General features: G+C 53.7%; 1 long non-coding RNA gene across 1 annotated transcript in view; it reads right to left on the bottom strand.

The window, feature by feature from the left end:
• Positions 1 to 5,333: 5,333 nt before the first annotated feature.
• Positions 5,334 to 27,342, bottom strand: part of LOC132213091 (uncharacterized) — a 58,225-nt gene continuing 36,216 nt past the window's right edge. Inside the window, exon 5 of the long non-coding RNA XR_009447891.1 lies at positions 5,334 to 7,428. This is a non-coding gene — a long non-coding RNA (uncharacterized LOC132213091). The remainder of the gene's footprint in view (positions 7,429 to 27,342) is intronic.

Here is a 27,342-nt window from a genome sequence, read left to right as displayed (position 1 = left end):
AAGACTCTGGAGGATGGAGTCCCAGGCTGTCAGAAACCATCAGACCAGAAACGGCAAATGCATGACTGGTACCCCAGGGTCCACACAGCTTACACAGTTCAGCCATTCACTGAAGGTAGACAAACATGGGTGGAGAAAAAGACAGACTTTCATTAAGAGGAAATAGAAGGCAGGAAGGCCCTGATGTGGATAGGGTCACAGTGTTGTCATAATTAGCTAGTTTATTAATATTCCTAAGAGGAAGAGAGCAAAGGGAAGCCAGCCATTATAGGCATGGCCGTCTGGGCAGCTTTACCAGGAAACTATAACTTCACTCTCCCCAGGGAACCACCGGTCCATTCACTGGGGGAAGGGATTGACAAAGGGGGAACTGGGTACATGCGCAGTGAAGTCGGGGTGACGTAGGGTAGCTGCTTGCCTGTCCGTCTAGCCTGAGAAAGAGTCATTGGCTACGAGGGTGGAGCCACTGCAAGTGCCTGAAATGTTGGAAGGGTAAAATCCCAAGCAAAGAGTTCCTCTCTCTCATCTCCCTCTTCTGCCTTTTTCCCTCTTGCTCCTTGACCTGCACTTGCCCCTGCGCTTTTGTGTCCTCTCTCCGTAGCCATGTGGCCCTAAGCAGCTGCACGGCCATGGCCATGGCCATGTGACCCCACACGCAATGGATTGCAGCTGGGAGCACAAGCTGAGCCAGCCAGATGCTGGCCTGGACTTTAATATGGAGCAGAAACTTGGGGCAGTGGCCTAGCCCGGGCCCTGCTGATGACACAGTGGACCTTATTCCATGGCGAGATGGACAGAGATGAGACCTCGGAGGAAAAACCCCCTTAATTTTACATCATCAATAAAGCTTTCCACAAAACTCCATCCTTCTGCGAGGACCTCAGGAAATTCTTTTCCCCGAGGCCCCCGAAGAACTCTACTTCCACGGATAACTGCTGGGGCCGGGCAGGGCCGTTTTGCTGCCCTCAGAGGCAGGCAGGCAGGCAGGAGAGCACTGAGGCCCTGCACTGCTTCCTGTGGGCACCTCCTCCCTTTGCGGGTAGGAAGGTTCTGGGCTCTGACCACGGAGCTCTGACACAGGGAGCAGAGTGAAGGTGCGGTCCAGGGACAGGCAAGGCAAGCAGCTCGCTGGTCCACCCACGGCTGACGAGCACTGCCTTGGCCTGGCCTGTCGCTCACCCTGCAGGCCAGTTTTGCATGAAGGAGAACATCACAGTCCTGGATGGCCCTTTGGTTTCTCCAAGTTTTAAAACCATTTGGAAATCGCACCAGCATGCCCAGCTGCCGGGCGTGGAGGAGGCCTGCCCCGGAGCCTGGCCCGGATGTGTGGTCCCTCTCGAGCCTGCCTGGAGGGCCTGGAGACCCCACGGTGCTTTACCTGAAAGCAAGGGCTGATGGTGTGTCCGGGGGGAGGGAATACCTGCTGGAGTGCAGGCCCTTTCTGTCCCCACTTGCCAAGGTGGCTGGGGATCCCCCAGCCCTGCCTGCTGACGGCCGCCTCAGTGCCAATCAGTTCAAAAGCCACACTTGAGCATCATCCACGTGCCAGCCTTGGACTAGGTCTCGACATACAAAGACTGAACGACTGTCCAAGAGCTGAGCCACTGGCCCTATGGAGTGCAGAGACTGGACACACACACACACACACACACACACACACACACGCATTGTTACATGGATGTGCAGCCAGCATGCTTCTGGAACACAGGGGAGGGGACCCCCTGCTGCTCCAGGTGTGAAAAGGCCGCTGTAGACCCTCCGGGTCTCAGGATGTCATCTTGTCGGGGACCGCCTCCCATCACGGAGGGTCAGGGGAATCTCAGGTAGGCACATGTGTTCCATGGGGCCTTGACTTTTGTCAGATTCTCCAGAAAAACAGGCCAATAGGACACACACACACACACACACACACACACACACACACATACACACAGGGATGATGGAAACCGAGAGTCCCAAGGACCACAGTTGGCACGCTGGGGGCTCAGGAGAGCTGCAGGTTCCGATCCAAGTCCAAGTCTGAGAGCCAGGAGAGGTGACGGTGTGAGTCCCAGAGCAAAAGCCGCAGGCCCAGGTTCAGGAAGCACCAAGACTTCCCCTTGAGTCTGGAGGCCAGAGGAGCCCGCGGCCCTGGGCGGAGGCAGGCAGGCCAGAGCAGCCCCCCTGACTGCAGAGAAGGTGGGCTTCTTATTCTATCAGGCCTTCATCTGATTGGACGAGGCCCATCCACATTAGGAAGAACAATGTTTTCAATGTGAAACTCGTCCAAAAAGCATCGGTGCAGAAACACCTGGGCACCCTGTGGCCCCGTCCAGCTGGCAGAAAATGAACCAGCACAGACCTCGAGCCGTTCGATTCCCCATCCAGAGGCATTTCTCACAGCGACAGAGAGGCCAGCTGGTGTCTGCCGGCAGGACCTGGGCCCCGGCGGGCAGAAGGCTCTCCTTCCCAGAGCTCCTCCCAGGTCCCTCTCCACCCTTGATCCCATGCGGCACCGCCCCCTTCCCCTGAATCTCGACCATGTGCAACCATGAGGCTTCAGTGAGTCGGGCTGAGCTGTTTTTACCTGCGCCACCTGCTGTGAACACTGGCTCCTCCTCACCAGGCCGTCTCCCCACCGTGGGGTGACCACGCCCCACTCAGTCTCGTAACAACCGGAGGCTGGTTTTCACCTGTGCGCCACTGTTCGGTCACCAGCCACTCATTCCAGAGACCCTTGGCCATGAAGGCAGATCCTGACCTGTACAGCTGGGCACCTCTGGGGCCCTTCAGTGCAAGTTTGCAAGAATTTAAAGGACGCACTTGAACTCCCTGCAGGCTGGCATTTCCAGAAAGGCAAGGGTGGTTGCACATGGGGTTTAAATACAAATTTTAGCTGCTGAGCTTCTCCCTTCCTTAGCCTGGTGCATGAAACAGAGCTAAACTCTAAGGTCAATGAGTGATGATGCAAAGCAAAGCTCTGGTGGCAGTAGGCCTTGGGAAGCCTGCCTCGGGGAAACCTGTGGGAAGATGTGGCCATTGCTCTGCCTTCGCACCAACAGGAGTATGACCCTGGTCTCAGTCTGCAGCAGGGAGGACCTCTTGCTGTCCACTGTGGGCTGAGGGACCCCCTGCTGTCCACTGTGGGCTGGGGGACCCCTACTGTTCACTGTGGGCTGGGGGAAGCGTCTGGCAGGACCTCATCTAGCTGCTTATTTGTCAGGTGGGCACACGGGGACCAGGGACCCAGTTTTCTCAACATTACTCCACCAAGCAGCAGGGAGCTGGCTCACACACAGACAGACACACATTCCAGACGGATTAAAGGCCTCACTATGAAAACGTAATGTAAGAGAAATATATTTGTGGCCTCATGGTGGGGAAGGAAGGATTCCTCAAGCAAGGCACAGAAAGCACAAACCCAGGGACGAAAGACTGGTACACGCGACCGCATTACAATGAAGAACTTATCTCCATCTTAAATAAAAGGAAAAGCGGATCTTAGCAATTCCTACGAAGCCCAGGGAGTGTCTCACGGGAAAGCAGGCAGGGCTCTCTCGGTGCTGCACAGCGTAGGCCCCTTGCAAACCTACAACCCCCACAACAGGGCTGTGAGGCGTGCGTGTCCCTGTCACACAGGGAAACAAGGACGAGATGCCAGTGGCCTGTCACCGTGGCCCCTCTGTTGAACGACAGGACACTGCCCGTCACCTTCTCTGCAAACACCTCCCATTGATCTGCCAGCTCCCTCTCCCTCCAGCCAGTGCAGCGCCTGGCCGTGTCACCCGCATACACCTCAGGTAGTGCCTGTGAGGCCCTGGGACCCTAACTTCTCATCGCCTCTTAGCTGCGGGCCCTCCTCTTGCGTTCTGGCTCGTGGCCTCCTCACCAGGGGCGTTCTCCCTCCCCCGCAGGCAGCGCTGCTCACGCCTAGCACCGCCTCCCGGAGAACCCCCTGGGGCCCGGGCACGCGTCCCCTCACCAAGGCCGTCATTCGATCTGTGCTTATTCGTTCCAGTCTGTCTGCTGGGATGGACTGACTTCTCTAAACGGGCGAATATTAATCCATTGTTCTTGATGTGCCTTAGCGCCAGCAGAGCCTGGCCCGTGGCACCCGCTCAGGCAAGGTGCGTTGATTGAATATGGGGAGTCCATCCTGAAACTTGCGCCCCTAAAGAGCTGTGTGGCCTCAGGCAGCTCAATGATGCTCTCTTCGCTTTAACGTCCCAGAGAGCCACGTGCCTCCAGCTCTGACATACACTCACCAGCTACTCAAAGAAAAAGAGCCCTACTGTGCACCGGCCACCGCATGGCCTCGCGTGCAGGGAGGGGTGAGGACGGTGGGAGATCAGCTGTGAGCAATGGCCCCGCCTGTCCTCCTGAGTGGGACCCTATCACGGATCTGCAGACACCTGGGAGTTGATCCAGCAAATATTTGTGTGTCCTCTCACCCCTCCCCTCCCCGCCCCCTCGCACAGAGGTTTGGTATCAGCGTGTCCACCTCACAGACAAGCGCTTCAAAGGGAAAGTGGTGTCTGATCAGTGGGGTCAATAGCAGCGTCAGGGCCCAATGACCTGTTTGCAAAGAAGACCTTGCAGCCTGTCAAGGAGAAGGCACCACGTCAGCGCCAGGGCAAGGCCGGCCTGGGGCTGAGTGGGAGCCGGAGTGGGTGGTCCGAGCTGCTGGGTGGAGGGAAGGCCTGAGGGTCGGGGCAAGGACCACACGGGTCCGGGTCATGGGGGTGTTAACCCAAGCCAAGGACGAGGGGGGACGAGTCTCCTATGCTGCCCATCGAGGATGGCGCTGAGCAGGTGCCCTGGGCTGAGTCATGTGTCCTGTACCGGGCGTGTCCCTGCCTTTCTGACCAGACCCGCCAGCCGGGACGGAACTCAGGGTGGAGGCAGGTTCCAGACTTGGAAGCAGAGCTCTCGCCCACACAATCCGTTAGTTCCACGTCATCCCGGGAGATGGGGAGGGGAGACGACGGGGTGTCCGGAATGCTGCCAGGTGACAGTGGCCACAGGCGATGGGGACCAGGACGGGCTGTGGCTGGTGTTGTGGATGGTGGTTGTGGCTGGTGGGCAGGCGGTGGTGGGGCCGGTGTGGGTCCGCCCCCACGCACGCTGGGTCTGGCTGGCTCCAGGGAGGTGCCGGCGAGGGGTGGTCCAGGCTTCTTCAAAATGTTCTTGGTTGTGAAGCAGCGCACGTGCTGTGAAACCTGCCTCCCGGGGAAGCCTGCAGCACCTGTGAGCAGCGCACCCAAGGGTGAAGCAGGAAAGCAGGTGACGGAGTCCTGCGTTCCCTCCCCTGGCCCCCCACCCCCGCCCCACGCCTCGGCTTCCCTTCACCAGAGAAGCGCCTCTTGGCTCTCACGTCAGCCATGCCTAGCTTTTCCTTGTACGTTTTACTCGGTATGCACCATCTCTAAGTAATATGTCGCTCCGTTTTGAGAAAGTTTCAAGAAAATGAGTAGCGAGCACAGACCCAGAGTGCAGCGAAAGGACAGCTGTGGACAGTGGCCGTGGACAGAGCCCCCGGCCCCCCTCCCCCTGGGGGAGGCCAGGTGGGGCGGAGGCGGCGGCAGAGGCGTCTGTGGCTTCCCCACCAAGTTACCCCTGTCCTGCCCGTTCTGCCAGAGCACCAGCTCCAGCAGAGAAGCCGCGCGAAGGGACCAGCGGGACAGTGGGGAGCAGCGTGCGCCCTGAGAACCCCCTTCTTCCCCTCCAGACACTTCTCCACCTTGTCTCCTGGTGACTGGGGCGTGGGGCTGAGGGGACCCCGCACAGACACACCCGGAACCTTTCGGGCCACGGGAGGAGCAGAGGAATACGCGACCCTCTGAGGAGTCAGCCGGGTCCCTGGCACCTTCGAGCAGGGAGGCTGAGAAGGGGCCAGGGCAGTCCGCAGGGGTGGGGGCTGAAGACAGCTCAGAGCAAGACGCCCTAATGTGCGATCAGTGCTTGTGCGGATCTTTACCGTCCACCTCCTATGAGCCAGGCACCCCCACCATTCGGTAATGCCTGTCACGCACACGCCTTCTGAGACTGAGCTTCGTGGGTCCTCGGTGAGGGGCTGGGCTTGTCCCTGGGCCTGAGGACCAGGCAGCACGGGAGACCCTGACAGGGAGCAGCGCAGAGGAAGCCAGCCTGGGAGCGGGTGGCAGCGGCTGAGAGCCCGCGTGAGCCCGTCACCTTATCTGGAGGGGAAGGGGCGGCCTGAGTCCAACGCCGGCTCCCCCTCACCTCCCACCCGCCCACGTGTCGTCTGGGTGACAGCAGCTCAGTGCAGGGACCCGGCTGGCGTGTGTGTTCCGAGCGAGGGGTCGGAGGGAACTTTTTGCAGGGACGGCCATGACATATTTCATCACGAGGCCGCGTTTCTTCAAATGGGATGCTAGTTTAGAACAAACCTCCTAGTTCTTCAGGCAAAGCAGGACATTCTAATAACAAGAACGCCGACAGCAGATGGCTGACATCTTTCTCAGGGGGAATATTACCATTAGAGAATGTATTCTTCCAGGATAATTTCCTCAGATTATCGTTATGCAAACATGACAGAAGGAAGAGATTAACGTTAGATGAGTGCCTAGGGTTTGCATTATATCTTTGACTCCTGCTGGGTTAAGAAGAAAAGCATCATGGGAGCCGCTAAGGCCCTGCCCTGGGGAGTTCTCCGGTTGTGGCTGAGCCAGGAGGATAGCGCGGGCAGCACAGCACGGACGTCACCTGCTCACGTCCAGGCCCTTCCCTCCGGAGAGAAGGCTGGGCCACCGGGGCCCCTGCTCCAGGGTCTGTGCGGCCTGTGTGCTTCCCTCCCAGGGCCACCTGAGGACCGAGTGGCCTGCAGGGCCCCGGATGGGCGCCCCGTCCTCACCAGGAGCGAGCGTGAATCAATGGAGGAAAAGCCCTCGGGGGACAGACATGAAACTCACCCAGCTCACCCAAGCGCTGACCAAACCCCAGCACAAGGCAAAGCACGTGAGTCACTGGCATCTGCTTTCCCATGAGGCTGAGTCCAAACAGTCATAGTAGCATGAGCGGTTCCCCGGTCTCCCCTCAAACGACGCATCTTACCTCCCAGCAATGGTGAATACTGTCATACGGCCGCCAGATGAATGTCCAAGACACGCGAAACCAGCTGGTGAGGTTGGACGCATCCTCCTCGATCAACAGGGGAACGTGACCGGCGTGGACAGTCCCGGAGGCCGGAGGGGCCTGAGAGCCAGACATGGCTCCTCTCAGGGACCCCGACGCCACCCCCGGGACTCAGGATTGGCACAAGATCACTCATTACATTGAAACTCCAGCACTTTGTGCCATTGCTTAGGTGATTAGCAAATATGGCTCATACCTCAAAGTCCTTCGAATTCTAGGTTTGGACCCTGGACACAACATAAACAGAGGCCTTCGCAACAGTTGGAGTTTAGTCGGGATGGGAGTTCGCATTTCCTGGGGTGGAGGAAAAAAAAAACCACAGACAAAAGTTGCACTAGGAACTGAAATTGGATTTTTAAAAATCAATGAAGTAACCAGGCTATTAAAATGGAAAATAAGTCTGATGTCATTCTGAAAAATAAAAGGGTTGAGTCACCTGCGGAGCCACTTAATTAAGCACAGGAAGTAAGGAGAGAGCTTGAGTGATTTTCCTGTTAATGTCAGTATTTCAAAACGAGTGAGGCATTAGGCGCAGAGCCGGCTTGTAATCAGAGAGCTAAATCGGTTCTTTTGCCCTCAGGACATCTTAATACATTTGAAGTTGATGAAGAGCAAAAAGAAATGTATTAAAAATGATCCCAACTGCACTCAAACAGGGGAAAAAGTGAGCTTTCCACTCCAGCTTCCTGGGGCAGTGTGTGACAAAGGCCCCAGCAGGCAGGGGACCTGAGGGGTAGGCAGTCACTGCAGGAGGCGGCGGGGGGGGGGGGGGGGGGGGAGAGGGGGGAGGGGTAGGGCGGCCACCTTCCCCCCAGACCCAGGATGCCTGCAGACGTTTCACCAGGGTCCCTTGGGACTGTAGAGGGTTTTACTTCCAGCCTAAGAAGGGTGGCAGCCAGGTTTGGGTTTTTGTTTGTTTTTTGTTAATCCTCACCCGAGAATATTTTTCCAGTGATTTTTAGAAAGAGTAGAAGGAAGCGGGGGAGAGACAGAGAGAAACATCGCTGTGAGAGAGACACATGGATTGGTTGCCTCCTGAACACATTCCAACCAGGGCCAGGGATTGAGCCCGCAACCAGTACACGCCCTTGACCAGAATTGAACCTGGGACCCTTTAATCTGTGGGCCGAGGCTCTATCCACTGAGCCAAACTGGCTAGGACCAGGTTTGGGTTTTAACAGAAGTGATGCAACATGGGACACACTTGGACAGCAGTTCTCAACCTGTGGGTCGTGACCCCTTTGGCGGTCGAACGACCCTTTCACAGGGGTCGCCTAAGACCATCCATCATATCAGGTATTTACATTACGATTCATAACAGTAGCAACTTTACAGTTATGAAGTAGCAACGAAAATAATGTTATGGTTGGGTCACAACATGAGCAACTGCATTTAAAGGGCCAGGAGGTTGAGAACCACTGCACTAGGAACTCTGCACAGTGCCTCTGTCCTCCCTCTGAGCCTGTGTGTGGTTGGTTCTTTGGAGTCTGCTGGCTGCCCCTCCTGCTTCTGCCAATCTAGGCCCTGCCGCTGTCTGCCCAGAGGCGTTAGGCTGCGCTGGGCTCTGCCCACCCAGAGCAGCGTGGGAATGCCCCGCTCACTCAGGGAAGCGTGGGGACCATCGAGGCACGTGCAGGAGATGTGAGCCAGGTCCCCTGAAGAGCCCCTGAATCACTGCCCGATTTCAAATGACAGTAGATGTGACAAGAACCAGGGTCTGTCGCCTGAGAGCCAGAGCTCAGTGCCCGATTCCCACCCACTGCCTCCATCTGGTTCTCAAAGAAAGATGTTTCCTTTCGGCCGTTAGGAATAACGGAGTTCACACCTAAGTCTTTTGATGTTGTTGGTTGCTTTAAGGTTCATTATCATCATGAGTGTACAATCTTGCTAATGGTGCGAACATTTGGAAACTTCAATGCCTCCCCCTGACTGGGTTGGGTTCTGTCGGTTAGAGGCCGGGCTCGTTCAGAAGAGCTGAGCACCAAGAAGAGCAGGCTCCGGCTCCGGGCCCGCAGAGGGGGGTCCCGGACGGGCCAGGACGGCCTCTCCTACCGCAGGTGCGCAGCCAGCTCCCCTGGGTCAGGAAGGCAGCCTCACCCTGGCCGGTGCTCAGTGGTGAGAGCACCGGGCTGCAGACTGAAGGGTTGCGGCTTCTATCCCTGGTCAAGGGCATGAACCTTGGTGGCAGGTTGCCCAGCCTGGGAGGGGTGCATGTGGGAGGCAACAGATTGAGGTGTCTCTTTCACATGGATGTTTCGCTCTCTCTCCCCCCACTCCTCCCTTCCACTCTCTCTAGAAATCAATGGAAAAAATGTCCTCGGGTGAGGATTAGAAAGAAAAAAGAAGAAGACGGTCCCTTCTGAAAAGCTGAGCTGGCTTAATCAGTGCTTACACCAAAAGCTAGCCACAGCCAGGCAGCGCCAGATTGTAGGCCGTGCCCTCACCTGAGGACAGACCCACGCTTTCCTCCTGTCAGCCAGGGGGTTACACATGGTGATGGTCCGGCCCAGCCTCAGCCAAGAGAAGCGACTTCCCACATGACCTTTCTTTATTCCCTCATCTCCAAATCAGCAACGTGGCCCTGGGGATCACCGAACTTTCTATGTTTTAATGTTTCTCCCTCTCCCCACCCCACTCCAAATGGGACTGCTCAGCAAACACCCAGCAAATCAATATTTGGTGTAAACCCTTGTTAACCAGTTACCCAACTGAGAGCCAGGTGAGCTCGTCCTAACCCCCTTTTTAGGATTGTCTGAAGGCTGGAGCTGCCACAAGCATTGATCTGAGGCCAACAGAGCACTGGGTCACAATTCTAGCTGCTTTGGGAATAAAAGGGTATAATTAATATGTTATGGGCAGGGGTGGAGTGTGACAGTTAAGTGCATCCCCAGAAATAGTGATTCTTTTTACTTGAAAAGGTGAGACCATGGTGGTCATGGGTGGGAGTGGAGGAAGGTGGTAGCTTTAAGACCAAGGGACTAGAGCGTGGGCTGCAGGTTCATGTCTGAGATGCTGCCGTGGCCCAGGGCTGGGCTCTTCCCCTTTATGAGCCTCAGTTTCCTCATCTGTTAAATGGGAACAATAACTGAACCTTTTTTGTAAGCTGGCATGGTCTGTGCAGAACTCTTTTTTATTTTTATTTTTTAAATTGATTTCAGAGAAGAAGGGAGAGAGCGAGGGAGAGAGAAACATCAATGATGAGAGAGAATCATTGATCAGCTGCCTCCTGCACACCCCACACTGGGGATTGAGCCCACACCTGGGCATGTACCCTGATCAGGAATCAAACTGTGTGACCTTCTGGTTCATAGGTTGATGCTCAACTGCTGAGCCACGCCGGCTGGGCTGTGCAGAACTCTTAGCAGCTTCTGTATCAACATCTGTGTTCTAATGCAGGCTCTTGTTTTCAGATAGTGGGTTGAGAAGGCAAGAGGGGGAATATGGACTGAACTCTGGTAGCAGTTAGTGACTTCTGTTGCAGCCTCATCTTTGCATGATTTCAAATATCGAGGGAAAGGGAACATCAGTACAAGAAGGAAAACATGAGTCCAAGGCAGGCTGGGACCGTGTGAATGTTCTCTGCAAATTGTATCGTGTGCCACTTGAGACAGCAAGCCTGACCCAGCGCGTAGCAGGGGCAGTGGGACCAACCACAGGGCACCTCCTCAGACCCTCTGCCCCAGTGGGTGGCCTCTGGCGTCAGGCACTGTGACGGTGCTGTGGGAGCCACCCTCCTGCTGGATGCACACACAGAGACAAGGCCTGGCTGGGACATGGAGTCAAAGTTCAAAGTTACTGTCAGTCACTGCAGGAGTGGATGGGAAGGGACAGAGAAAGACTCAGGCAGCTGACTCGGGTGTCCCCGGGGGCAGCCATGCCCAGCCCTCGATTCCTAATTCCCAGGAAGGCCTGTCCACTGTTCCACATCCCCACTGGTCCCCAACCATGTCCTCTTTGCTGGGTCCTCTGACTGAGGGGCCCGGGTTCAAGCCCTGGCTCTGCCACTCACTGCCTGCCTCGGGGAGGGCAGCGCTGTGCCCACTTTCCCAGGGACTTTCCCAGGGTTGGCACATATCTGAGGGTGACAGGCCTGGCCACGGAGTTCGCTGTTTCCTTTCTCTCTCTTGATCATCGTCTGGCCTGACCCCTCCTCTGGGACTCTCCCTGTGTGGCTGACCTTGGCCCCTATTCCTATAGCCCAGCTGTGGGTAAGCATGCCCGACCCTGACCTGCTCCCCACACCTACCACCCAGTCCGAATGCTTCTCCCACCAGCTGGCCCTGACCGCCTCTTGGTTTCCTGCTGCCTCCGCCTGGCACCAGCACCACACGCAGGAGGCTGAGAAAAGGAGCAGGGTGCACTTGCCACAGAGTCATTTTATGTCCCGATCAGCTGCCTGAGGAGAAAGGGGGTGACATCACCAGGCTTCCACAGTCTCTGCTCAGGGGGACCCGCCGCACCCCAGCCTCCGCCCGGAGGATCTAGACCGCTGTGGCCCAGGCTTTGAGAGCAAGGCAGGGTGTCCTCTGTGTGGGAAAGCAGAGGGAGCTTGGGCTGCTCCGCCAAAGTTGGAGACCCATGCATTTTCCTTCAGGCACCAGCGACTCCAGATGCACAAACACCCAGCAGGCCTGGCGAGGCGGTACTGAAGAAGCTGTAGGGCCCTGACCCTTGCCCTCAGTCCAGTGGGATCTGATAGTCTCCAGGAGGGGCGTGATATAATACAACTTGTTACCAGGTGTTGTCTGCCCTCATCCATTCTGCTTCCTGTTGGCCCCAGTGTCCTTTTGGGATGCTTCTCCTCCTGTGTTCTGTGCAGGTGGGGGACTAGCCACCCCCGACCCAGGAGTCTAGGAAGCAAAATCCTGTCTCGCCTTGGCCTGAGCCACTCAGAGGGGTATGTGACCTACCCTGGCCTGGAGGCCCTCACCCTGGGTGTGGCATCCACAGTGAGTGAGGCAGGGACAGAGGGTCATGGGTCCCAGTGGGACCTGGGACAGGCAGTCTCAGCCATTAGGGAGGATTGTGCTTTCTACTCTCCCAGCCCTGGAGCAGCCCAGGTCCCCTCCCAAGGCCACTCGTCACCTCCTCCCCCCCCCCCCCACCCCGGGTTCTTTCTGAGCTGGCTGAGTCTCTCTTGCAGTTGGCGCTGGGGACACTGCCTAGCCTGCAGGGAGCTGCCTTAGCACTCCACGGGATCCAGGGGCGTGGCTGTCATGCCATCGGTGAACCAGGTGGGAAGTCCTGGCCTAAAAGCATGCCAGATGGAGAGGAGAGCCATGGCCAATACCTGTAACTGGTGTGTGTGTGTGTGTGTGTGTGTGTGTGTGTGTGTGTGTGTAAGAGAGATTTTCTTTCTTACCAGCAAACTAATAGAATATAGTTTCCTTTGTGGCTATTCCTCAAAAAGGTGACTATTTTGTGCCTGGAGGACTGCCCCTCCTGGAGCGACACCCGTGGCCAGCAGCTCTGGATTTGTCAGAAATGCACTGGCACTCCACTTTGCCTGAGGGATGTCTGCAGTGACCACATCTGGTGGCACTGAGGACAGGTTCCAGAAGAGCCAATGCTCACCCTCACCCAGCCACACGCATTCGAGGGGCACCTCCGTGGCTGGGACCGTCACTCACACTGGTGTGGGATGAAGCTGTACAAAGGCCGGGGTTGATCCCACCATGTTTTCTTTGGCTCAGAATGATAGTATAACCTACACAGTGCTCTAAATCTTGTTTTTAAAAAAGCTTACTGCTCAGTGGCATCAAATACATTGTGTTGTGCAATCACTGCCTCTATTTCCAGAACTTTTTCATCACCTCAAACAGAAACTCTGTGCCCATTAAACACTCACCCCCACTCCCCTTCCCCCAACCCCTGGTAACCACCATCCTGCTTTCTGTCCCTGTAAAATCCCCTTTTCTGGGGACCTCATCTAAGTGGTGTCACCAGTCTTTGTCCTTTTGTGTCTGGCTCATTTATTTTTATTTAATTTTAAAATTTTTATTTATTTATTTATTTATTTTTACAGAGAGAGAGAAAGGAAGTGGAAAGGAGAGAGAGAGAGAGAGAGAGAGAGAGAGAGAGAGAGAGAGAGAGAGAGAGAGAGAGACATTGATTTGTTGTTTTACTTATTTATACATTCATTGGTCGATTTTTGACTGGGGATCAAACCTGCAACTTTGGCGTATCAGGACAACGCTCTAATCAACTGAGCTTCCTGGCCAGGGCATGTGTGGCTCATTTCAACAAACACAGTGTTTTCTAGGTTCATCTATGTTGTAGCATGCGTCACTCCTTTATAAGGCTGTATAATTTCCCATTGTATATATTCACCACATTCTGTTTATTTAGTCATCTGCTGACGGACACTTGAATTGTTTCCGTCTTTTACTATTGTGAATAACGCTGCGATGAACACTGACATCCAAGTACCTATTTGAGTCCCTGATTTCAACTCTTTGGGGTATATATCTAGGAGTGAAATTGATGAGTCATATGGCAATTCTATGTTTTGCTTTTTGAGGAACCAGTTTTCCACAGCAGCTGCACCATCTTACATCCCCTCCCGCACTGATCAGCACTCTCATTTCACCACATCTTCTCCAACACTTATTTCCCACTCGTTAATCATTATTATTGCCATCCCAGGGGGTGTAAAGTGGCATGTCATTGTGGTTTTGATTTGCATGTCTCTAATGACTAATGATTTTGAACATCTTTTTATGTGTGTGTTGGTCAGTTACATATCCTCTTTAGAGAAATACCTGTTTAAATCCTTTGCACATTTTTAAAGTGAGTTGTTTGCCTTTCTGTTGTTGAGTTGTGGGAGTAGTTTATGTATTCTAAATTTTAAATCCTTATTAGATATATGATTTGCAAATATTTTCTCCCATTCTATAGAATTGTTTAACTTTCTTGATAATATCCCTTGGTGCACAAGTTTTTAATTTTGATGTTTAATTTATCTATTTTTTTCTTTTGTTGCCTGTGCCTTTGATGCCAAATCCAAGAGCCTACTGAAGTCATGAAAATGTACCCCCATGGTTTATTCTACAGGTTGTATGGTTTTAGCCTTTGTACTAAGGTCATTAATCCATTTTGAGTTAGTTTTGTATATGGTTTGAGGTAGAGGTTCAATGTCACCTTTTGCGTGTGTTTTTCCAGTTGTCCCAGCACCATTTGTTGAAGAGACTGTTCTTTCCCCACTGGGACTTGGCACCTTGTCTAAATCAATTCGCCATCGATGTACGAGATTACTTCCAGACTCTCATTTCTATTTCACTGATCCCTATGTCTCTTCTTATGCCAGTCTCACACTGCTTGGATTACTGTAGGTTGGTAGTAAGTTTTGAAATAAAGAAGTGTAAGTTCTTTGCCTTTTTCTTTTTCAAGATTGTTTTGGGTATTTGGGGCACTCAACCTTCATCTAAATTTGAGAATAGACTTTCTCATTTCTGTATTGTGTTGAATCTGTAGATTGCTTTGGGTAGAAGTGACATCTTGACAATGAAATATTCCTCTCTGTGAACACGAGATGTTTTTTTTCTTTCATTCATGTCTTCTTTTATTTCCTTCAGTGATTTCTAAACTTTCTTGAACCTATTTGCGTCTATGACTTACACAGTGTCTCAGGATAATGAGGCCCCTATGTTTCCTTTGCCCACTACACAAATTAGTGTGAAAGCCAATAGAAGATGCTGTCTATCTCTCTTTTTTTGCAGGCCCCTTAATTTCAGTATTTTCAGTTTCGGTAAGCAAACCCCAGTGTGAGCTACTGATAGCCTTCATGGTTTCCTTGATATCATATGCTCCCTCAGTCACCATCTTCACAGATGAAAATTTCTCAATCTTTTTGGTGTTTACAGGGTTTTATCAGTTGCCCTTCTCCCAGTTCTGGTATGTTTCTGACCCAATAAGCAAACTTAGATTCAACCAAGTTTTGTACTGCTTAACCTGTTTTAACCTGTGTGTGTGTGGGGTGGGGGGGGGGGGAAGACCCAAATGTGTATTGAAAAAGAGACCCAGAATCCCTTATTCCATGAATCCTATTCAAAACTGTGGTCAAGCCCTGACCAGTTTGGCTCAGTGGATAGAGCGTCGGCCTGCGGACTGAGGGGTCCCAGGTTCGATTCAAGTCAAGGGCATGTACCTTGGTTGCAGGCACATCCCCAGTGGGGGCTGAGCAGGAGGCAGCTGATCGATGTTTCTCTCTCATCGATGTTTCTAGCTCTCTATCCCTCTCCCTCTCTGTAAAAAAAATCAATAAAATATATTTAAAAAAAAAAACTGTGGTCAAAACTGGGATGTTGACCACATCTCCAGATGCCATGGCAAGAGGTACTGGGTATCTGTGGCCTTGACCCCTGGGAGTCACAGTGAGGAGCCACAGAGTGAGCCAGGACACCTAAGGAGGGGGAGGAGAGTGGGGAGGGGGGTCAGGAACCGAGGGGGAAATAGGGGAGGAGACCCCAAACTATGGCCTCAGGGTGGGGGTGCTTACACTCACAGTTCATAGTTAATGTCATCAGAAAACAGAGTTGAATTTTCATGAGGGGGCTTTAAGAGGAATCTGAAACTCCTGAAAATGAATACTAAGCTTTAGAGGCATTAGGATATGTTCATTTTAGGGGGGAAAATCCATGACTTTCATTAGATTCTTAAAAAGTAGGAGCTGACCTGAGGGCTCACTTCCCACTTGTTGCTGGAAAGCTCCATGTGGACATGGGGAATTCTTATGTGTACACGGGCCACAGGCTCTTAACTTGGACTCAAGTTGCCACCAGCATCCAAAACTGTGTGTTTTATGGTTTTATTTTTGTGCATTTTTTAAGGTAATGGTGAGTCACTTCCATTGGATTCTCAGAGGTTACGACCCCAATAACTGAGGACTTGCCTTCTATACGGCGCACATAGTTGGGACTTTACCACAAGCAGCTGTTTCCCAAAACTCATGCTGATGAGCATATGTTAAAATAATCGCCTGTTTGGTAATCCACAAATAGTCAGCAATGTTGGCATGTTCCTTTCTGTTTGTCTCTTAATGGGCCTGCTTCTTGGCAATATTAGAAATTTTATGAAATATTAGAAATGTTACGTAAGCAGTTCATGTTACTTTTCTGATCTCTTCATTATATAAGAGCAAATAAGCTATTTACACTACAAAAAAAGAAAGAAAGAAAGAACTGGAAAACAAGCTCCCCTGGTGAGAAGACCCAAAGTGGAACTATGGAGAGAGAGGAAGAGACTGCACAAGGGAAGGAGGCCAAGCAGGAGAGAGGCAGGAGGACCAGGTGGAGAACCCAGACTTTGAGACAAGGACAGAATAAAAGTAATTCGACAGGGGAGCTTCAGACGTAGCTTTCAAAGCTCAGCCTCCTGGAGAGCCTCGCCGGAACCCCAGCCTGGTGACAACCAGCCAGGCCAGCCCTTCTGGGGGCTGACAGAGCGCATTGACCACCGTTCTGGGCTCCCTGCAGACCAGGCACTCCCTAGGCCAGTTTCAGCCCCACAGGGGCCCACAGCATCTGTCTAAAGGGGTTGACCTTGCTCTCTAGCCCTCGCCAAAGGCTGAAGACCCCTCCTTCCCAGCAGGTGACATGAGCACGGTGATTAGCTGGCACTCTCCTCTGAGTGTTTGTGAAAGACAAGCTGTGCCAAGCGTCTTCTTCCACTAACTGGCCACGATGACACACGGACAGAGCTCCCTGGAGCTGGGATCTCCCTGACCTTCCAGATGCTCCGACTCCTGCTGCCTCAGCTCTGCAGTTCAATGGGCCTGGGTGGCGGGCTCCCCGTCACTCAACCCACGTGCAGGGCTGCCCAGAGGGGTGTGGGAAGACCTGGGAGGGTTAGGTCCCTGCTGAGACTTCCCCTTTTGCACAACTGCCAGCAAGCCGGCACTTGTGGCAGAGGAATCTGCGGTGGCGGAAGCAGGCCCGACCTGAGCCGGCTGTCACTCAGCGCCCACACAGAGGAGCGTCTTCTGTGGGCAGAAGAGGGCCAGACAGTGCCCTGGCCCTGACCGAGGGCCCATCGCACCCGCTGGCTCCACCTTTTCCAGACCAGCCTTGACCTGGGCAGCCCAAGGAAACGGCAGTTCCCATTTTGACCAACTTGTTTGGAGAGTATGACAGTCGACACCTGACCGGCGACACACCACTGAAACTATAAAATAAGCACGTCATCATGTCTTCCTGTGGACGAGCTGCCCTTCTGTTTTCTCTGCTCTTCCATGATGGCATCTGTTGGCTGCTGAGTCACACGGCAGGTGACGCTCGGCCCACCCACCCGAGGGCTCTTAGGCCATTTGCAGCCTGTGGTTCCCCCATGACTCAGTAGAATTGGGACATCACTGAGCAGATGTGAAGGAGGTGACGCAGCCGTTAAAGGCATGTGTCAAGGGCAAGATCTGAATCGTTGAAGAGAACTCACAGCCAAGTTTATCCTGAAGCCGCTGAGTCATGACTGTGGCAGGACAATGCTCAGCTGTAGACACAAATGGCAAACCCGACACCTGGGGCCTTGGGGGAAATTCGGAAGTTTGTATAAAATGCTATGCCCTGTAGACCTAGATCATTTTTCTGATGAAAATTTATAATTTTCTATAAAACCTTGAGAATCAAAATGTAAAAAAAAAATTAGTTTCTTACTCAGATTAATATAATAAACAGTGGTTCATATATTTAAAAACTTAAATCAACTTCCAACTTTACGGTTTGCTCTACATTCAGTAGAGAAGTGGAGAACAGGGGAGACAGGTGATCAAGGTGCTGATTCTTTTAATGCCTTCAATGGTCTCCACACAGTTTGCATGGTTTTGGGGTAGAGCATCTTCCTGAAATCTCAGAGTCAAATGAAGCATCTTTTAAGATGCGTTCTGTCCCCTGAAGCATCTTTGCTTTTCCTTTGACCCAGAGTCTCCCGTCCTGGGTGGTGGGTTGGGGTTCATAACAGCTCTGTGGGGGCAGGGAGCTGACTCCTGGGGCGTCCCAGGGCAGCGCTCTGAGGAATCACGCAGTTGTCTCAGGCCCCCCAGCCAGGGCGGGTCGGGAGCTTCACTAGGGGCATGCCCCCTGCCTGGTGATAAGTCCCAGCCCTCCACCTCCCAGTCCCTACTTAACCCTTCGGTCTGCTGCTATTTCTCTTCCCTCCTTCCCCCCATACTGGTGGGTCTGTTTAGGGGTTGAGGGGGTGGAAGAGCCAGACTTGCCCACAGCTTTTAGAGTCTCTTTGGCCCACCTGTGTCCCTTCCCAGACCCCTTCCCAGACCCCTTCCCAGACCGCTCCTCCAGCAGCTCCCACCTTCTCTCACTGCCAACTTGGCGACTTAGCTTGGACCATTCTGAGACCACAGGGTCAGGGAAGCCAGCTCCTGAGGCGTCCCACTAGGATAGCGTTCCCCAACCTCTCCTGATGGATATGTTTTCAGTTTATGGGGCCTATGACATGCATGGCTCTAGCCAGACAGCAGAATAGAGAACTCCCAGTTACAGTCTTGGCTTTGCCTCTTTTCCTGACCGCTGTCTCATTTGCCTCTAGTCCTGTTCTCTATCCTCTCAGCTTTCCATTTCTTTCTGCCTCCCCTCCTCCTCCCCCTCACTGCCTTCCCCTTCCCTCCTCTGCCTGCTTCTCTTACCTCCTCTTCCTCCCCTCTCCTTTCCCTCCCCCTCCACCTCTCTTCCCCTCCACCTTCTCCCCCTCCCTTCCCCACCTCTTCTTCCTTTGTCTCCCTTTCCCTCCACTCCCCCCTCCTCTCTCCTTCCCTTTTTTCTTCTTCCCCGTCTCTTCCCCTCCCTCTTTTCGTTTTTCTCTCAGGCATCACTTTTTGAGCTGTGAGCCCTGAAGACTAAGAAGGTTAGAAGGATGAACAAAAATAGATACAGAGGCAAAGCAGCATCAGATAGAGACTGTCAAACTACAGCAGGAAGGCCCGGGAGGGTTGGGGGAGCGGGGTGTGGGGTGTGTGTGGGGGGTTAAAAGATCAACCAAAGGACTTGTATGCATGCATATAAGCATAACCAAAGGACACAAGATACTGGGGGGTAGGGGAGGCCGGGGGAAGGTCAAGGGGGAAAATGAAAAGGAGACATATGTAATACTCTTTGTAATATTTTAAGCAATAAAACAAAATTTAAAAAACAAAACAAAAAAGGTAAGAAGGGCTCCTGGTGGCTAACTGGGCTAAAAAAAAAAAAAAAAAAAAAAAAAAAAGGAGAGCCTAGCAGCCATTTCTGCAGAGGGGCCTCCCACACACACTGCTCAGTGGCCTCTGCCGTAACCAGCCTGCACTGAGCTGCCTGCCTGCACTGTGTTTCTGCCTCCCGGCCAGCCAGCCCTTCTAAAGGAGTTCCTGGAATCCTATTTCAACCAATAGGACTGAAGCTCTCCCCCAACAAGCTGCATAGCTCTGACCAACTGGAGTGACTCTATTCTGACCAATCCCTGTGGCTGCATTCTGACCAATCAGGGACCAGGAGTGGCACTTCAGTCTATATAAGCCAGCTTCCCTGGGCTCAGGGATGTGCACTTTCCATGAGGACTGCAGACTGCCTTTCTGTGACTGAAGCTGAAACACCATCCCGGAGGCGACGTTGCTGAATGGAGCTGCAGCCTCATGGCGTTGGAGATGTTCCGCAGCAGTGATTTTCACAGCCATGCTGTGTTACCGTGGAGCTGCTGGCACTGAATAAACTTTCCATTTCACCGCACCCCAAATTGGGGATTCCTATTGGCATTTGAATCGGCAGCAACACAGCCTTGACCTGCTCTAGGACCCAGAGCCTCCAGAAGCCCGAGCTCAGTCCTCAAATCTCACCGACTCCCCAGGCTCCGTTTCTCCCAGAGGCCCAGGGCTGCTTTCTTGGGTTTGGTGCAATGCTGACCACTTATTCTGACCGTGACAACTTCCCCTTTCAGCTGGCCTAGGCTAAGGAGCGAGCCCTGTCTTCCTGGCTCCCTGTTGGCGGTTGTCCCTAAGGACAGGCATAGGCCCTTTGGATGAGGCAAACAGTGTAAATGGTGGAGTGACAGGTACGTGGTCTGTCGTAGCCCAGATCTCCACTTCGAGTCTGGGGGCACCTCCCCAGCCCCCTTCTTCCTACACAGGGCATCCTCTGATCACACACAGCACCATCCTCCCAGGCCCTGGACCACATGGCGGCCTGGCCTGGCCCTTTTCTGAGGGCATGACTGGAGTTTCCAAGGCCCCGCAGGCCAGGTAACCTCCTTCCCAACACAGGCTGTCCCCCTGGGGTGTCTGTCACATAAATTCTTCCAAGAATTGTTGCCAGAAAAAAAGAAGTTCCCTGAAGAATTGGCACATTTTCTCATAGTGGCCACAGGAGCTGCTGCCTCTGTGTTTTCCTTTCTTACCAGGAAGTTCGAACTGCACTAGTGCCCGTTACTGGTGCTCTCACCAGCCCCCTTGTCTGCTCCCTTCCCACTGCCATCTGTCCAGCGACCCTCAGCATGTCCCCGTGTGGCCAGTGAGCCAAGGGCAAGAGTGCAAGCTGGGTGACCATGGGAGGCCATCCAGGTCGGCTGTGCCATGACCTCCTGCCCTTCCCCTCCTCGCATTCACACCCCCCTACAGGCCCCTCTCCAGAATGGGTTTGGGGTCCTGCATTCCCCCCCACCAAAAAAAAAAAACCAAAAAACTGGCTCTGGCGTTGGGATCGTGGCACCATCCAGAGCAGCCCTTGGTCCCCTCCTCCCCCTGAAATGGGAGCTTTCCAAAGAGAGTGAAGGCATTTGCCTGGGAGAGGATGCCTGCAGAGCTCCTGGCCAGTGGACCAAGCTTCTCCCCTCCTGGCAGCTCCCATTCCCCTGCTGTCACGGGGAGAAGTGACCAAGAGAGGACTCAGAGGTTGTTGAATCAGGGTCAGTGGGCACAGCCCCCTGGAGGTTCCTATTCCATCTAGTGGGTCTGCACCCAGCAGGTCGGGGTGCAGTGGGCAATGGATGGGGACAGTTTGTCACCAGGCCCGAGAACAGAGGGTTTGGAGCCATCTCTGTCTCCCCAGGCTTCTAAACGGAACAACAAACAAGAGGGAAACGTGCAGGGGCAGGAACTGCTCTGCCTTTCCCCACACCCACTGCAGGCCCAGGGCTCACCCGGGGAAGGCTGCTCCCCTGAGCCGATCATATGCAGCAGTGATGGTTGGAGCTTCCCCTTACATGTTACCTTGTGTCCGGACATTGAAGCCACCCTGTCTTTCCTCACACATTGCACACCCCAAGGAAGATAGGGGTGATTTTACAGTCAGTGTAGGCGAGCCATTGGAGCCACTCACATAGCCGCCAGAAAAGCGCTTCAAATCAAGTGCAAAGTTGACAGCCTGAGGCTGTGGCCTCCACGGGTTCAATCAAATTCAAGAGGGAACAGACATCAAGGCGTTTGACCTCCAGACATCACGTGCCTCACTGGCTTGTTGGGTAAGAGCATGAGTTGGGTAAAGAGACTTCCTGTAATCCCAGGCTTGGCATCAAAGCCTCCATTGTCTGCAGCCCAAGCCTCTGTGCAGCACTAGTCCACTGGCCACTGTCAGCTACACCCGAGGGCAGGCTCGGTGTCTGGCCAACGAATGGGCCAGTGTCTGAAAGGGCCTTAAAAATAAACACGGGTGCAGAGGTTTGTGCACACACAGTTGCTGAGCAGGGCTCTCTCCGCCCAGGCCCCCAGGGATGGTTCGGGAGATCTGAAAGGGGAAAGAGGCCACCCAGCATGAGTCCCCTGACTACTGTCACCCCCCCAAGAGAGACGTTTACACACAGGATGGACGGAGGACTGGCCCACGATCCATCCTGGCTTGCCTGCCTTTCCAGGGACACTTGCGCCCCAGATCAGGAACAGCGCGTGGGATGAGACTTGCCTCTTCCGGGACAGCTGCTGCCCTCATTCCTTTGGTCTCTGCCCCTGAATTTCCTTCAGATCCCTGCCGAGGCCAGGACCTCGCTTGCTCTGGCCCCTTTGCTGACGCTGGGACTCACTTCGCTCCACTGGACAGGCACATATGGGTGCATGTGTGGTGCTTTAGTCTAGGGATTGGCCCACATGGTCACAGAGGCTCAGAAGCCCCCTGACCTGCTGTCTGCTGGCTGGAGGCTCAGGAAGCGGGTGTGAAGTCCTGCCTTGTCCACAGAACTCAGAGTCAGAGGCCTGATGGCGTCATGTCCGTCTGAGTTTGAAAGGCCCAGAACCAGGGGCCACGTCGGGGCGGCAGAGGATGGCTGTCCTGGCTGCAGCACCGAGCAGACTCATCCTTTGGCCGCCTTTGCTCTCGTTGGGGTTGGCTAGGTGATGCCCACACACACTGGGGAGGCCACGTGCTTCCCTCCATCCCCGATTCACACCTCATCTCTCTGGAAACACCTGACACACACCAGAGATGATGTCTGGCCAGCCTTCTGGGGGTTCCTCAGCCCAGGCGAGTGGAAGCATAAAATAAACCACCACAGGCTGCCCGCTCCTTTACCCTTCCTACCCCAGCCTGGGGGTCTTCTCCTGCCCCTAGGTCTGGGTTGGAACCTCCTCCATCCTCCCCACACCCCCACAACTGCATTCCCTCCCCGTCTGAGTCACTGGTATGTTATTCACGCCCCTTATAGAGTCTGGCATTAGCGGACCCTCAAAAATCCGTAAAACATGAGAAAGCCCTGGGTTTATTGCATATGACTTCTGTAAACTGAAAGCGGGAGGCTAAGAACTCCGATCTGAGGACTGTTCTCAAACAAGTCTTGCATGCATTGGAGGTCGGACCGGGCTGGCCATTGTTTTTCTGGTCTGAGAACATCTCACAAAACCCCCTGGCAGATGTGGAAAGGGGCCTGTGCAGGCATCGCCGGGTGAGGGAATGCGATGGGGAGGGAGGGGGGAGCGTGGTGGCGCGGCCTCTTGGCACCTGGTTTGCTGAGCGCACCAAGCAGAGCTGGGCCCACACGGGCTGGGCGAACCCCCAAGCTGCCAGGGAACAAGGCAGGTTTCCAGCAGTGGGAGGCCCCTGACCCACATTTTGCAGGATGACCCTCCGTCTTGTAAAGAGCCAACCGAGGTGACCTGTCACATCGCCAAAGGGTTGCCTGGGGCATCCTGGGCCAGTCTGACCGCCCTGAACGCCCCCCCCACCCCCCCACCCCCAGGACTGGAAGGAAAGGAGGCTGTGAGGGCGGAACAGCAGCTGGTTGAGGCCTTGGTTTCCTCTCTCTGTGTGGGGCTGTTGTGAGGATTGTGTGTGATAACGCCTGTCAGGTTCCTGGGATGGCGCTCAGCACATTGCAAGAGCTCCAGAAACGATTGCCATTGGTGCCATCTTTATTGCGAGAGGCTAGGAGCTGCTCTCATTCCTTTAGTCTCTTAAAAAAATCACACCAAGCCTTGGAAGCAAAAGCAGAAATGTTGCAGATGAACACTAATCACAAACTTGAAGTGCCACTCCATTAGAACGAAGCATAACCATCCCGAATAGCTTCTCGGCCACACAAATGAGTTTCTTTGCCTAATCTTGTCCTTTAAGTACTTTAGGTTCCGCCGAAGCCTTCGTAGACGGGCCCACGTAACGGTGACTAAGGACAGACTGGTTGGAACTTGGCAGTGTATGCCCCTCCGACACCTCCCACAGTGTCAGCGTGGGGTGTGACAGGAGAAATGGCTCACTTTACTCAACATCCATCCACCCACCCATTCATCCATTCCTCAGTCATCTACTGAACACCTGCCCCACACTGGGTACTGCTTCAGGTGCTAGGATACTGTGACATTGAGACAAAGAAGAACTGACCTGCTAGTGATGGGGACAGACTGCAGACAGAACCCATCAGAAGCACTGATGAAAATTAGGGTGCAAGGCAGAGGGCGACCGTGTGGTGCTGGAGGTCTCTCTGAGGAGTGACTGCTGAGAGCGGAGATGTCCTTGGTGCCTGGCCAAGCACTCTGGTGGAGGGAGAGGCAAAGGCAAGGCTCTGAGGCAGGAGTCCCGTTCACTACATGGGTCTCAGAGTTACTAACCGGATTTCATGTTGCCCGCGGAATGCAGCTCACATCCATCGGTCTGGCTTCCAGGAGCTCTTCCCTTCCCTCCTGGTCCCCTCTCCCTCCTGGTCCCCTCTCCCTCCTGGTCCCCTCTCCCTCCTGGTCCCCTCTCCCTCCTGGTCCCCTCTGGGCCCAGGAGCCCCCATCTGCTAGCACTGGCTGTTCTGCTCCCTGGAATAGGAGTGGCCTCTGTTTCCCCGTCTATAAAGCGATTCACAGGAATGCTAGAGATTCATAGGAGACAGAGAGGAGGCAGTGTGGAAAATGAGGCACCACTTAGCACAGCACGTCTGAAGTGGGGCCGGCCCAGAAAACCAAGTGGTCTCTGTAGCTGTGTTCTCGTTGCCGTTTTCTTTCAGACATGAGGTAACCATAAAGCTCTCTCCCCCAGCTTCTTTAAAACCTGCTTACATGCAACTCAGAGTTAGGAATTGAGGAGAATTACTCTTTTTCTCTGTGAGCAAAGACTCTGCCTTTTAACAGAGATCCACCTTTAAGCCAAAGAAATGGCTAACAGTGGACCTTTCACCAGCAGGAATGGTTTCCAGGGAAAGGCTACCCAGCTGTTAGAGCACCTCAGGCTGCCCCTACCCATTCCACAGAGAGTCTGCCGTCCAACCCCTGCCCAGGCCAGGTGCTGTGCAAAATTGTCACTAGAGCAGCCGTGGGCAAACTATGGCCCGCGGGCTGGATCCGGCCCGTTTGAAATGAATAAAACTAAAAAAAAAAAAAAGACCGTACCCTTTTATGTAATGATGTTTACTTTGAATTTATATTAGTTCACACAAACACTCCATCCATGCTTTTGTTCCGGCCCTCCGGTCCAGTGTAAGAACCCACTGTGGCCCTCGAGTCAAAAAGTTTGCCCACCCCTGCTCTAGAGGCTGACCAGTCAAGGGGGTGACCTTGGTCTTCCTTTAGCAGCTCTCCCACGCCCAATCGGGGCTGCACTTGTAAGACTCTCCTTTCCTTTCTCTGCCCACCCAGGTGGTCCTTCCCAGGGGCCAGGTAGTGCTTAGCTTGGGCAATTGACAGGCTCTGCCTCATGGGCAAGTACCAAGAACTGCCTCTGCCTCCTTTCCTCACCTGAGGAATTGGGAGAATGGCCCTGCCTCTTGGAGTGGTCACCTACCCTCACCACTCACAGTGCTTGTGACCTGGGTATTGTTCTGAGCCCTTCACTTGCTATTTGCTGCTCCCAGCAGCCCCACACAGTGGCCATAGCCACCATCCCTGCTTCAGGGGAATGGAAACTGGGGTCCAGAGAAGTTAAGAGGTGCAGGTGGCCTTGAACCGTGCACTTCCAGAGGCCAAGGTCCTTACTCCTCCCTACGTGCTCTGAGAGCAGGCACAAGGATGAGCGTTCTCTGGACTGGCCCTTCCGCCCAGCTGCCTCTCTCCTCTGCCCACCCCAGGTGGGGCTGGGAGCCATAGGCTCCATCAGGCGGTGCAGGCGGCCCCTCCCCCGCCTCGGGAGGCGGTGGAACCTGACTCTGATAGTAGGAAGCAAAGTGAAGGCACCAACGGGAGCAGGTGACAGCTAACTCTGGATCAACAGGCCTTGCTCTGGCCTCACACCCCAGGTGTGGGTCACGGCCAGGTTTCTCTGTGCTCCTCCTGCTCAAGTTGCAAATCCTTTCCCTCCCAGGCCTGGGTGTCCTCCTTGGCAACCGGGGCCTATGCTGGGTGTTCTCCAAGGCCCCACCCACCCTCACATCACTTCAGCAACTACTCGGGAGGGAGCAGCTACATCAGGATGCCTGCACAGAGATGGTTTCTGAAAACGCCCCGCTGGCTATACCAACACTTCTCACCGGCTGGTCGGTGGGAGTTGGGACTGGAAAGCCCTAAGCCTCTCACAGTGGAATGTATCTGGGTTTCTGGGTTTAAGGGCCCTTCCTCTCACCAGAGACACCTTCCAAATGAGAACCCCTTTCTCATTAAAAAGGCCAAGATGATATTAGCCAAGTTGCTCAGTAGAGGCTCCTAGCATCTTTGGTGTCTCAGCAAAATTTCTCTAGATATTGCAGAGAGAGGGAGAGGAAGGTCCCATAGAATTCTGCAGCCAGTTCTATATGCCTGCCACGGGGAATAGGCAAGGGATGACCACACAGGTCACCGGTGAGCTGTGTCCCAACAAGGGAAGGCTGACAGTGCCCAGCCTCCTTGTCCCTGGTCAAGGCGCTGGGTGAACAGCTGGGAGGACCAGAGTCAGGGCTCAGTGACCAAACTCCCAGGGCTCAACGGCTGACAGGTGAGCAGACCAGCTGCTGCAAGGAAGGTTGGAAGAGATCGGGACACTCAGGGTGGACCGTGTATGAGTAAGTCATTTGTGAGCCCACTTCCTTTTGGATGAATTTGTTTATTTTTTGGCTCGGAGTAAGAGGACATCTTGGTTTCTAATGGTTTTGAATATCCTATAAAATACTCTTTGGGATGTAATGAGGATTTTGTGGTTGTTTTCCACTTTGCAAACCCAAGTATGTTCTTTTAAGTAAACGATTGAAGTAAAACAAGAAAAGCGTGCAAATGAGAAGCAGGAGAGCTTGACGGATTTTTGCAAAAGGTCCAAACCCATGAAATCACTAGCCAGGTCACAAATAGGACATTATCGACTCCCGGCAGCCCCCTGCCTCCTTCCAGTCACTTTCCCCAAATAACTACACCTTGACTTCTGTCCTCATTGATGAGCTTGATCTGTTCTTGAACTTCATGAAGATACAACTGTCCAGTGTACTTCTTGGTTGTCTGGTTTCCTTCACTGACCATGAAGATTTCAGTTCTGTGTTGCTGGGTGTTGTGTTACTGTTCAATATCACTGCTATGTACACCATAACATATTTATCCACCCCACTGTTGCTGGAAATGTGGCTTGCACCGGTCTTTGGCTACTGTAGGCAGCAACAAGCAGTTGTATACACGTCTCCAGTGCGCGTATGGATGTGTTTCAGTTGGGTGTGGAATTACTGAGTCCTGATATGCAATGCTCAGCTGTAGGAAGTCCTGCCAAACAATTCTCCAAAGTGCTTGTACCAATTTACACGCTGCTGGTGGGTGGATGGCCGTGGCAGTGGCCCACCTCCTCTCCAGCACTTGGGATGATTAGTCCGTTCACTGTTGGCCGCTGGGCGGGTGTGGAGTCCTGTCTCCTTGTGACTTTACTTTGCACCCCTGCTCACATTTAC

Source organism: Myotis daubentonii, chromosome 12 (assembly GCF_963259705.1).
Source record: "Myotis daubentonii chromosome 12, mMyoDau2.1, whole genome shotgun sequence".
NCBI lineage: Eukaryota > Metazoa > Chordata > Mammalia > Chiroptera > Vespertilionidae > Myotis > Myotis daubentonii.
This window is presented reverse-complemented; position numbering and strand designations above follow the sequence as displayed.